The 13,079-nt window shown below is 42.7% G+C and overlaps 1 protein-coding gene across 4 annotated transcripts in view; it reads left to right on the forward strand.

Moving 5' to 3' along the window:
* The first annotated feature begins 9,171 nt into the window (after positions 1–9,171).
* The window catches only part of MIOS (meiosis regulator for oocyte development), a 47,537-nt gene continuing 43,629 nt past the window's right edge, over positions 9,172–13,079 (forward strand). Inside the window, exons 1-2 of one of the 4 annotated variants that reach the window (XM_019443412.2) lie at positions 9,197–9,284; positions 10,290–10,385. The gene's annotated coding sequence lies outside the window, so the exon portion shown is untranslated. Of the gene's footprint in view, positions 9,285–9,498; positions 9,633–10,289; positions 10,386–10,422; positions 10,558–13,079 lie in introns of those variants that run through there. The other 3 variants (XM_019443410.2, XM_019443415.2, XM_019443414.2) reach the window with 3 other exon arrangements.

Below are 13,079 nucleotides of genomic sequence, written 5' to 3' on the forward strand. Positions count from 1 at the left end.
GTATTAAAGTGATCTCTTTCTCCACTGTGGAGTTCTCCCTCATTCTTTGGGAGACTGCGTCACTGGGGATCTCTCATCCCAAGTTCTTTTAAAGCCAGCCAGGTCTCTTCTGTGGGGGTGGGGGTGGGTGTGGAACTCCCCCTCCTCTCACCCAGCCTATTCCCAAAGGAACAACTCCAGTGTCTCTCAGCTGAGGTCACCTTACTCCCACCAGAAAGCCCTCTTATTGACTGGGTTATGCTGCCTCTCTTGCCCTTGTGGCCCTCATCCTGTCCACAGGGTACACTCAGGCATCGTTTACCCTGACAAACTCCAAGAATGAAAGTTCTTTCCAACAGATGCTCCTCTCACCTCTCAGCCTTCAGAACAACCAAGCTGGCCTTTAGAGTTTTCAGGCATGGCTCAGACAACAGACCATCATGTTCTCTACCTGTGTCTCTGTTCCAGCTTGCACAGATCAAGCCCTCCATGGACAACAGCACTCTCAGATCTCTCCTAGGGAATTAGGAGTAAGACTTTCTGGACATTAATTTCTCCAAAGAAATCTCTCTCAGATTCTTCAGTTTCAAGCCCCTTTCAGGAGGGTTTGGGGTCTTTAGTCTACAAAATCTATTCTAGCCCTGCACGGTGGTAGCATCTCACTTTGGAATGTGGGAACAATCATCACCTATTATTCTGTCCCAGTCTAGTGGGGCTTTAGCTAGTTACTAGAAATGACAAATTCATTTTTAACATCTTATTACTCAAAGAAACATGTTGTATGAGCATGGATAAATCCTGAAACAGAAACAGAGAAATGAAAACAGTTGTGCATGGTGGGAATATATGAATTTCAAGACATTTCCTTCAATACTGTTTTCACAATATTTTAAAATTTTTGAGTTGGAATGGAAGCATTCATATAGTTGTGTAATTTTTCATCATGCATTCCTTTTATCATGATTTAATAAATAATGAGGGGAACAATGATGACTTTAACGTATCCCACCCTCAAGGAATTCATAAACTATATAAATATATTGCAATATAATAGGTAATAGAATTATTACAGTATATAATTGTGTGTGTGTGTGTGTGTGTGTGTGTGTGTGTGTGTGTGTGTGTGTGTAGAGCCAGAGGATCTAACCTAGGCACAGTAGACAAGGTGCTAAGGAGTTTGGAAAGATAGACATTACTTCCAGCTATGGGAGACTTCAAAGCGGAACTGAGTGATATATTTTGTGGGATGAATAGAATTTAATTTTTCTAATTCTTGGAGAAGGACATGCCAGAAAAAAAAAAAAAGGAACAAAGGTGTATTCCTGGGCGGTGGATTGTGGAATTCCTCAGTTCTTGTCTTCTCAAAGAAAAGAATTCGGTTGAGAGACCCGTTAGAGAGAAAGAGAGTTAAAGTAGCAAAGGTCTTCTATGTAGCAGAAATACACCCCGAAGACAGAGGAGAGGGCTGACCCAAAGGTAGGGGTGCAGCATGCTGAGTTTCTCATTGTGTTCTTTTATGGGGTTTATTTGGTCTCCTCCCTCTCATCTTATTATTATCACTCCATCTTGGGTCTGCCTTGGTTTCCTCCTCTCCGACCTTTCTGGTAAGTCTGTGTTAGTCATCTTCCCATGAGTGTAAGCGTAACCCACGTTGGGGGCCCAAACCACATTGCACATGGTATTATAATGATATCATTACCGCCTCAGAATTACTAGTGCACATAGTCTTTCATAAGTGTGCATGCTCCGAAGTTGGGGAAGTCCCTGTAGCCAGTATCTTCTGCTTATCAGTCTGTGCTAGGCCAAAAAAGGGGTTGGTCTAAGGGAACTGGGGCAGCCTCTTGGCAGAGATGGGGTAGTCCCTGGCATTTGTCCCTCTGTTATCTTCCTTTCTCCCCTTCTGCTCATGTGTATCTAACTGCTTACGCTAGCAGGCATGTTACAGGAAAAGTGCTATATAAAAATAATTAGGCACAATTCAGTAGGGCTAGAGCTACTAGCTCTAAGAGATCAAATGGGAAAAACATATTGGGCCAGAATGGGGACAACTTCATGGTGATAACATTCCTTTTAATATCCCAGAAGCTTTCATGCATGTTACATGGAAAGGAGTATCCACTATTATATGTAATTTGTTAACCTTTAAATCATTAGTACATATTTTACTTCATTTATACAACTAACATATTGAAAATACATGAATTTAATAAGCTAGATTTCCTCAAACTCGAAAACATTGCAAACTGAATACTTCTTCTCAAGTATACAGTAGCAGATATTTCTTTAATGTTTTTCACAAGAAGAAAAAATACACTCCACTCTTCAATGACTATAAAACTGACTGATAACAAAAGTTACAAAAGGGTTAGACCTTAGGAAGTAGATTTTTTCATCATTTCTATCCTGATTCTAATTCTGATTCTCTTTATGCTTTTGGTTTCCTACCTCTTGCATTTCTTCCTGGGGTTGCAATTATACTTAATAAGAAAGTCAGGCTTAGCTTCTCAAATAAGCTGCTGATGGTCCAAGATTTTGAACATGAGAATCAAATTAATCATCCATTTAAATGTTTTATAGTCACTCATCATACATTACATCAGAAACATTCCAAATTATTGGCTTAGACCTATCAGATATGCTTTGGTTTTTCTGTGACCTGGTCTTTTGCTCAAAATTACACTGGTTCTGAATGCATCATCTTCATAATTAGATATATGTCTAACTTTCAGTGATGGTTCTGGGAATCTTTTTCTCATCTTACTACCAAGAGAAGTGTGCCTTTACGACTGCTTTGGGCTTTGTCTGGTTTAGGTAATTCTAAAATTAATTTGATCCATTGAAAACACAAATGTTCTTTCTCATCGACAGTTAAGACTTACAGTATTGATGTCTTAACTGTGGGCTGAGGAGTTTGGATGTTGGTCTGCAGGGACCATGAACCAATGAAGAGTTCCACATAAGAGAGTCACTTGAGATGTGCTTCAGGAAGATCAATCTAGCTACACAGAGGACAGGGTTTAAAGGAAAAAGGTAGGGACAGAGGCCAGTTGGGAGACTACTGTCTGGGTGAGCAGTAATTAAGACCAAAACTAGGGCAATGGCTGTGGGAGCAGAGAGACGAGCAGAATTTAGCCTAATCATCTGTTTCAAAAGCCCAAATGTGATTTTCTCAAATCCCATCCAAGGAGGGGAAGAGACCAGGCAGTGAGGTGGCCTGTGTTTCACTAGAATTAACAGTGCTGCTCTGATAGTATTTTGCTGGCTACTGCTTTCATGCTTCCATGCTCATCAGAAGGGACAAGCCAAGTTTCTTAGTTCTGTCTCCTGTAACAAATCACCATAGGTTGCATGGCTTACAAACAACAGAAATGTGTTTCTCACAGTTCGGGAGGCTGGAAGTCTGAGATCAGAGTACCAGTGTGGTCAAGTTCTGATGAGGACCCTCTTCTAGATTTCAGAGTGCTGACTTCATTGTGTCCACACATGGCAGAGAAGGAGTGTGAGAGCTCTCTGGGGTCCCTTTTGTAAGGGCATTACTTCCATTCGTGAGGGCTCCACTCTCATGACCTTATCTCACAAAGGCCCCATCTCCTATTGTCACCACATAGGTGTTAGGATTCCACTATATCGATTTTAGGGGGGACACACACATTCATTCCTTAATACCAAGTTACCCACAAATGAAACAGAGACCCTGTGAAGAATCAGTTAGCCAAGCAGGAAATGTTAGCACCACTCATGTTGCAGTAAATGTCCTAGAATGGCTTCAGTTCCTGAAGCATTTAGTATGCTGCTTAAACTTTATTATTTCTGCCTTAATCCCATGGGTACAGGATTATGATGTATCTGCCTATCATTATGGAATTTAGCATCCTAATTCCTCCAACTATACTCTTTACAATAATATTCATTGTTTTTTTTTCTCATTAAAAAATCTTTACATTTTTATTTCAGAAAACATAGAAAAGTATATAATAAAGAAAATAATGATCACTTTTAAGCCTATCACACAGAGAAATCTACCAATGAAATGTTGGCATAATTCCTTCCAGCCTTCAAAAAATAAGGTTAGAATTATTATGTTTACTCCATTCGGTACTGTTTTATTCCTATAACAGTACACCATGAGTGTTTCCTCTATCTTTAAATGTTTTTCTAAAACAGGGTTTAACAGACTAATCCAAACTGCCACCTGTTTCTATAAATAATGTTTTCTTGTAACATAGCCACACCCCTTTGTTTATGTACTATCACAGCTATTTTTGCCCTGCAATGACAGAATGGAGTAGTTGTGATAGAGACAGAGTAACCTAAAAAGCTGAAAATATTTATTGTCTTGCCCTTTACAAAAAAAAAAAAAAATTGCCAACTCCTGTTTTCAAAGATTATTTTAATAACACTTAGAATTAGGTTAAGTGGCTTTTCCATTTGATAAGTGCTTGGGCCAATAGTTAGAAGCACAATGCTGGGGCCACGTTGTCCGGGTTCATATCCTCGAGGACTCCACCACTTAAGAGATATCTTGGGGCAATTTGTTGCCTCCATTGTCTCATTTGTAACAGGGAAAAAAATAACAGTATCATCCTCATTATGAGGAAGATGTGATAGAGTCCATGGTGCACCTCCTAGATGTCCTCCTTCAGTAATAAATGACTTAGACCTTGGGCTGCTGGGAGAGTTGCCAGGAGATGTCCTTCAGCAGCCAGCTGTGTTTGGGGACTGTTTGCTGGAGAAAATTGCCTCATTCAAAGCGACACTTCCTTCAAGGGACAGGTCACATCAATGACATATCCACATCAGTGAGGTGGTATAAAGGCCTGAGTCCCTTGTCCCAATTCAAGACAACTCCGGAGGGCCAATCCAGTTTCAAAGTTTCTCATGGATTGGCTGAGGCCTTTGTTGGTATTGGATCACAGCTCAAATTTTCCCTCTGCATAGTCCTGCATCTTCTTTCTTCCTTCCATGGGTGCTGATCCCAACACTTCTTCACAAGTATATCCTACATCCTAATCTCCATCTTGAAATATGGTTCCAGAGCACCTAACCTGAGACAGTGTTAAATGAGCCTTGTGTTGTAGAGCATCTGGTACGTGGTATATGCCATATAGTTGTTTGTTATCAAACAAAGAATTCTGGAAGAAAGTAAAAGGGAAGTACAAGATCAAGAAGAAAAAAATAGAATAATATAAAGTTTCTCACAATTAAAGAATAGCTTAGTCACAAAAATTTTAAATGAATGATTGTAAGAAACTCTAACATCTTTAAATTTCATCAAATACATTTAAAGTGTGATGTAACAATTTTATTTATAAGTATTAAAAATGTACTATAAATCATATCCTTGAAGCTATGTAAGTTTATTATGACATTGTTAGCTATAACCCCCCAAAATATACAAATAAGTATACTGATTTACACACTGATTTGGGAGTATACTTGAATACTTTTTGAAGACCACTAGTTTAAGATCTCTCACATTGGGACACCTGGGTGGGTTTGTCGGTTGAGCCTCTGGCTCTTGATCAAGGCTCAAGTCATGATCTCACAGTTCAAGAGATGGAGGTGGCTGGGTGCTGATAGCACATAGCCTGCTTGAGGTCCCCTCAGGTACAGACTGATTTTGTGCATGTGCAAATAAAGGGAGCTGGGATTAGCCAGTCACAGACTCCACAGCATGTTCCAATAGTAACTGAATTCCTTCTAAGGGCAGCCGTAAATAAGAAGGAAATCTGGGGCACCTGGGTGGCTCAGTCAGTTAAGCCTCCAACTTCGGCTCAGGTCTTGATCTCACAGTCCATGAGTTCAAGCCCCACATTGAGCTCTGTCCTGACAGCTCAGAGCCTGGAGCCTGCTTCAGATTCTGTGTCTCCTTCTCTCTCTGCCCCTCCCCCATTCATTCCCGTGTCTCTCTCTCTCTCTCTCAAAAATAAATAAATATTAAAAAAAATTTTTTTAAAAAGAAGGAAATCAGCAGTTCTTCAGCTGTTGTCCTTTGTTGGTTTAAAACCACAACAAACAAATCCTATCCTGGATCGCCACACCATATGTAAAGGAGCTTAGAAGGATATCTTATTAATGACACAGAAGTTCAAATTAAAAAACAAAACAAAAAAACCATGAGACTGAACTATAGCAACTCTGGCATCCATTACAAAATGCACGTTTGATAGAAACAACTAGTGTAACCTTAGAGCAGTCTGTTAAGTTCTCTGACACATTATAATCTTCAAAAAATACAATGCACTCTCCCACTCAGTAAATATTTTTGAATGCATATTATATAGCAGGAGCTATAGGAAATCCAAAGTTCTACACTACTCACAAGGAAATGCCATCTGCCATTTTCCATATGGCAGGAAGGGAAAAGAGGAAGTGAATGGCAAGAAGCTTCTCTTCCAAGGGACTCAGTCCAGTTTTACTAACAAGGAACACTGTTTGGTGAAGAAGGAGAATTGATTTCCAAGTAGAATGTGAAAAGTGTCACTTATTCCTATTAGGATTTTAGAGTGCAAGAAACTGGTGGCAACACACTTTCACAAAAGCTTAGATGGAAAAGGAAGGAGAGAAAAATATATTAGCTGGAGGAGAGTGTAGAGAAAGGTATTGTTTTAGGATGTATTCAACAAATTTTTATTGAGCACATGCCCTATGTTTTAGGCTCTAGAGATTAAGTAGAAAATAAAATAGATAGTGTCCCTGGGTATCAGGAAATAGGCTAAGCCACTATAACAAAACAGATCTAAACAAACAGTAATTTTTAAGAGAACACAGTTTATTTTCTCTTGTGTAATGGTCCAGAAATCTATGGTTGATCCAAGGGAGGGGGTACCTCTGCTTTCCGAATTAGGCTGGGACCTAGAGGAAGGGGACAGTTTTGTCTTCCTTAATACATGGCCTCCATTTCTATAGGATGTTTATTTTTTCCTATTTTCCAGACAGCTGGAAGGGAGAAAAGGAATGTAGATGTCAAGCAGCTTCTCTTTTAAGGGACATAATCCATTTCTACTTACATCTCTTTGGTCACAAATTTTTTTTTTAATGGTTATTATTCATTTTTGAGAGAGACAGAGTGTGAGGGGGAAAGAGGGACACAGAATCCGAAGCACACTCCAGGCTCCAAGCTGTCAGCACATGAGATCATGACCTGAGCTGAAGCTGCAGGACCAACCAACTGAGCCACCAAGGTGCCCCCACAATTTTTTGATATAACCACACTTAGCTGAAAGGGAGGCCAAGGAATTCTTCTCTTTAATTAGGTCACCGAGTGCCTTGCTAACATTTGGGGGGGGGGGAGGTATAACAGAATGAAAACTGGTGATGTCGAGCATATATTCTGGAAGCAGAAGACAACTATAGGCAAATAATGAGCAGTTTTGGTGGTGTGGTGACATGAAGACCTGAGAGGAGTGAATTCAGGGGAAAACAGGAAAATACAGGATTAGAGAGAGCCAGTATGGCCTTCACCTTTGAGGAGAAAAATGGGAGTGACTTGAACACATGTTGAAAGTAAAACAAAACAAAACAAAAACCCAGTAGAAATAGGGACACACAGAAAAGAAGAAAATTGTCCCAGAAGAGGAGAAACATCTAGTCCCTCCTCTTCCTTTGTGTCAACTAGAAGAAGGAAAGAATGGGAGTGAATGATGATGTTGGGGGAAGGAGAGAGAAAATAGTAGAAGGCTGTGGGAAATTCCTACCAAATACCTTAAATTCTCTTTCTGAAGTAGGAAGCAACATCATCTCCTGACCATGAGGGGAGATGTTTTCCTTGGCTATGAATATGGTAGCAGTGGATAAGGAAGAGACTTGTATTGATCTGGTGTTTTGGGTCCAGGGCCTAAACCATTGAGAAGATTGGCAAGGTAGTGTTTGAGGTGATGAATCTTGTGGTATCTCCCCACAGCAGTACAGTACTTTCTCCAGCCTCCACTTCTCCAACAGCAGGAATGAAAAGGAGCCTCAGACCACTTCAGGCAATACTCCTCCCAAACTCATCCTCTTGCCAAAACGATCTGCCTTGAAGATCATGGGGATTAAGCTCATTTTGCTATCTGTGCCAATCACTACAAGCCCCAAACCACCCATTTTTAAGCATGGTTGCCAGATATCTTGAGGAAGCCTGTGTCAGATTTGTGACACTTGTGGCTGCACCATTCACTCAGTTATGGGAACCAGAAACCTAGAACCCTCTCTGTCCCTCACTCATCTTAGTCAACCCTCAAGCTCCGTTCATTCCATCTTCTAAATATTCCCCACACTTCTCTCCATTCCCACTCTCCATATCACTGGTAGTATGGATTACCATAATCTCTCGTGGGGATACTTATCCTACCCTTTCCTCTTCTCCTGGAAAAACCATCATACCACTTGCCTAGTTAAAAACATTCAATACTGCATCATTGTCTTTAGGAGACCCACTACCGTGGTTTCCAAATGCCTTTCTGATACAGCATCTTAATCTCTCCCCACTTCCTCTGCTCATCCATCCATACTTGACTGCTTCCCCATTGAGATGCCATCCCTCCTCAATTTTCACTCTTCCTCTGCCCTAAAAGGCTCTTCTCTTCCAACCCCCTCCTCTCCGTTCCCTTCCCCATCTAATTCCCCCAGTCTCACCCTAGGGGTCCTCAGGGAAGCCTTCCTGACCTCCCTACACTAAGGAGGCGCCGCTTCGCTGGAGCACGGTATTAGCCTTACAAGGCATCCCTGTTTTCTTCCAGGACCACTTCTTTTTTGTTCACTTCAGTTCCCTAGCATTCCAGGACGGTGCTAGGTACACAAGGTCACTCAAGAGGTGTTTGTAGAATGAGTAAATTAATGAATAAATCGTGAACCAAACACCCTGGAGTTTCCACTACATGTATGGCCTGCATAAATTGTTAATGTAAATTTAACTGATCAAATGAGCTAAAGTGTGTGTAGTACTTGGGAAATTTCCTCTTCGAGAGTCGTCCAGGTAAGCTTGCCGGCTTTACCTCTCGCAGGCCGCAGGGGCGGCGCCTCCGGGGGCGCAGGGGAGCGCTAGAGCGGAAGGCGGGGCCTCCTGGGCAGTGGCCCCGCCCCAGGGCGGGGCTATTCCGGGGCGACGAAGGGCGGGGCTCACGGGCGGGGAACTATCCTTCCGAGGCCGAGGCACGTCCGCGTGTGCCTGAGGCGCGGTGGTGGGGTCGTGGGTCCCAGCCGGGTGGCCTAGGTTACTGACCGCGCCGCCGCGGCCGCCATCTTGCCCGCGCCCGGACTCCCGCGGCGGGAGGGGCGGTGACCAAGCCGGAAGTGGCTGTGCGGTGGCCGAGCTGCCTCATCAGGTTAGTGAGCGCGGCTCGGGCCGCGCGTCTCAGCACCCCCGACGGAGGCCCGGGTAGTGGGCTCGGGAGTGCCGGGGCCGCCGCGAGGGGCCCGGGAAAGCCCGGTTGAAAGGCCCGGGCGGGGGCGGACCCGGGGGCCATCTCGGAGCCGAGGCGCAGGGCGTCGCGTTCCGCGCTGCGGGATAACCGCGCCGGGCGGCCGGCGGGGCCTAGCTGGGAGCCTCGGAGCTGCAGGAGGCCTCGGGGCGCGCTCGGACCTCGTCGGGGACGCTGGGGCCGCGCTGCGGTCAGCCGCGCGGCGAGTTCGTGCGGAACCGCGTCCTCGCGTTGGACGGGCGGCTCAGCCAGGTGTCTAGAGCGTGGGAGTGGCCCTCAGATTCCTGATTTACCCGGAATAGCAAGAGCCTCGCTTTGGCTGTACTTTATTAAATACTTCCCAAAGGGCCTGTCACCCGGTTGGTTAGCTGTGTTCTGTGCTTGTATGAGTAGTGAAAATTCCGTAAGAGGATGAATAAAGCCTTTCACGTGTGCCACGAGCAGTGCTAAAATGATTTGCAGATGCCTGCATTACAGGCCCTTTGTATAACTATATTTTAAGGGAAATTTGTGTAGTGCATCTCCTTGAAGATGGTGAGGGTGAGAACTTCCTGAAACTGCTGCTGTTATTTGTTATGGTAAGAAAAGTAGAAGACAACAAAAGGATGTGAGAGGGTAGTTGGATACTTTGTACACTTAGTATTATGGATCTTCACTGTCCAGTAGCCACACAGAGTTGAGATGTGCTCTAAGTGTATGATAAAATACCCATCGGATTTACAGGACTTGACACCCCCCCTCCCAAACAGACAAAAAAAAATTGAATAGTTTTTTACTTTGATTGCATGTTGGAAAGGGATTTTTTTTTTATATGTTGGGGAGAATAAAATATTTCATCTCCTTATACTTTTTCAGTGTGGCTACTAGAAACTTAAATCCTGTGGCTAACACTGTATTTCTGTCGGATAGTGCTGTTACAGATGTTCTGGTGAGGAATACAGGATCGGCATGGCTTTCCTGTGCTCAAAACCATTGAGGGGAAGTGAACGCTTGTAAAACTTGAAGGTGAAGATGTTAACATAAGCTGTAATTATTGCAGATTTCACCCCTTCCACTCCCACTTTTCAGTGTTTCCAACACTTGAAAACATTAACTTCAGGGTTGTTGAAGAAAATCATAGTGATACTAACAGCTGTGTGATATGAAGAACTGTTTGTCACAACTTTGTGACATGAAGGTAGGGTGTGTTCTATCTCTTACAGTCTTGGTGTATTAACAGACTTGTTAGTGTTTAGCCAGTGCGTGGCTGGAGGTCCCCTGACTCCAGGTTTAGTTTTCTTTGCTCTTCACCTTATTCCTAGTCATCTACGTTCATGAGCCAGGATCCATCTATACCATGTGTTGGATTGTAAAAAAAACATTTTCCTTAAAAGGGTGTTTATGGGTATATCTCTAGGTTGTTAATACAACCTATGCAGTCACATATGACCCGTTGTTTAGAAGGGCTGGCACTTGGTTTAATGTTCTTTGTCACCACCTTGAACTTCTTAATAATTTTTCAGTAAGAGGGCCTTGTTATTTTCATGTTGCACTAGGCCCTGCAAATGATGTAGTTGATTTTTTTCTTATACAGTAATCTGGGATGGGAGTTGGGAGGTTTTGGACAAAAACCAAAATGTCTGGTCTTCACTTTACTCCAGTGTGAAATGAGAGGGGTTTGCCAGTCTAACTCTCAAGTTTTGTACAAAAATTACTGTAATCAGATTTTATGGATATGAAACATTTTATGGATATAAACGTTGTACATGCATACTTACATCAGAAGAAATGCTGATGGTCCTCCCTTGAGAGTCATGCAAATCAGAGTTTTTTAAATTATAGTAACGCTTTCTATTTTGTGTGTTTCTTTTAATTTTTTTTTTAATGTTTACTTATTTTTGAGAGAGACAGAGTGCGAGTGGGGGAGGGGCAGAGAGAGAGGGAGACACAGAATCCAAAGCAGGCTTCAGGCTCTGAGCTGTCAACATGGAGTCTGATGTGGGGCTGGAACTCATAAACTGCTAGTTCATGAACTGAGCCAAAGTTGGATGCTTAAGTAACTGAGCCACCCAGGCACCCTCTGTGTTTTTTAAGGTGGATTTTTCAGTTTGTCACCAAGTTTTACAGATCATCCATGTAAAGAATATGATTATGGGATGGAAGCCCAGATTGAAAGTGTGCTTAATAGAAACACACTTTGAAAGTCCTATTGATAAGATAGGAAGATAGGCTAGATCTCCAGATACCTCCAGTTAAGAGGTTTCCTCTGTCCGTACAGGCATGAGTGTGAACCCTTGCTTGGTAGTATCTGTTCCGGCTTTCTGTTGTCTTACCTATGTCCTACTGCAGCTACGTCCTACTACATCCTAACTTCAGCTCTAGAACGCAGGCATTATTAGACCTTTATTCGTCTGCTTGGGCTGCCATAACCAAAGCCCCTAGACTAGATGGCTTAAACAACAGAAATTTATTTTCTTACAGTGCTCACAGGTTGGAGTCTGAAATCAGGGTGCCAGGTCTAGTTTTGGTGAGAGTTCTTTTCTTGGCTCACAGATAGCTGCCTTCTCACTGTGTCCTTCTTACTGTGTCCTCACTGTGTCTTCACATGGTAGGGAGAGAGCTCTATAGCTCTCTCTTCTTGTAAGGGCACCAGTTCTATCAGTTTAGCACTCTACCCTTATGACCTCATTTCACTCTGATCACCCCCCTTAAAGGCTCTCTCTAATTCTATCATATTGGGGATTAGGGCTTCAGTATGAATTTGGGGGAGAGGGCACAATTTAGTCCATAGCAATCAGAGAGTTTATCTGTCCCTGTTTACTACCATGTTAGCATTTAGAACAGTGTCTAGCACATACACTATGCCCAATAAATATTTATAGAATAAATGAAAGGTATTAGAATGATCCTTTCTTAGGATCATTGTGGCTCACTGTGGGCTCTTGCCCATCATTGGAACCAGTTATGACAGTGGGCACTTTGCTCCTGCCTGGAGCCAGTCTCTACTAGGAAGAGTATAGGTAGAAGCATGAGGAGATTGGTAAAACTTGGAAATAACAGTGTAGGAAATGTCAGATGGAGCATTTAACAAATGCATTCATTTAACAAATAATTGTTAAGTATCTACTAAGTGCCTGGCACTGGGCTGGGTATCAGAGGTACAAATAGAAAGCAAAAGGTACTTTTCCTGCTCTTATGGAGCTTATAATTTAGTAGGAGAGACAGGGTGATTTAAAGGGAAGGAATACTATTCACTGAGAGTACATAACTAAGTAACCTGACAGACTGGGGAGGGGATAGAGGATGTTTGATGTCAACCATGATGGTTGAGAGATGGTCAAGTAGGTGTTAACTTGACCAAGAAGGGGGGGAAGAATGTTCTAACAAGAGGGAACGGCATTTGCAAGAGTGGTGATGGGGGGGTGATGAGGGGAGGGGACAGAGGGAGGTTATAATCTAGGAACTGAAAAGAAGACCATGTCGCCAGAACACAGCAAGGAGGAAAAAGGTGTGCCTTGAGGCCAAAGCAGTAGGTAGAGGCCAAAAGATTTAGGACTTTATAGGTTATATTGAAGATTTTGGAACTCTGTACTGAGAACAATTGGAAACCATTAGAGGGTTTTAAGCAGAGATTGTATAACCTGGTTAAGTTTGCATTTTAGAAAGGTCCCTGTGATACTACATAAGTAAAAGATAAGTAAAAGAATTGCAGAATCAGCA

The sequence above is a fragment of the Panthera pardus genome, unplaced genomic scaffold (genome assembly GCF_024362965.1).
Source record: "Panthera pardus isolate Hobbes unplaced genomic scaffold, ASM2436296v1 HiC_scaffold_8, whole genome shotgun sequence".
Lineage (NCBI taxonomy): Eukaryota > Metazoa > Chordata > Mammalia > Carnivora > Felidae > Panthera > Panthera pardus.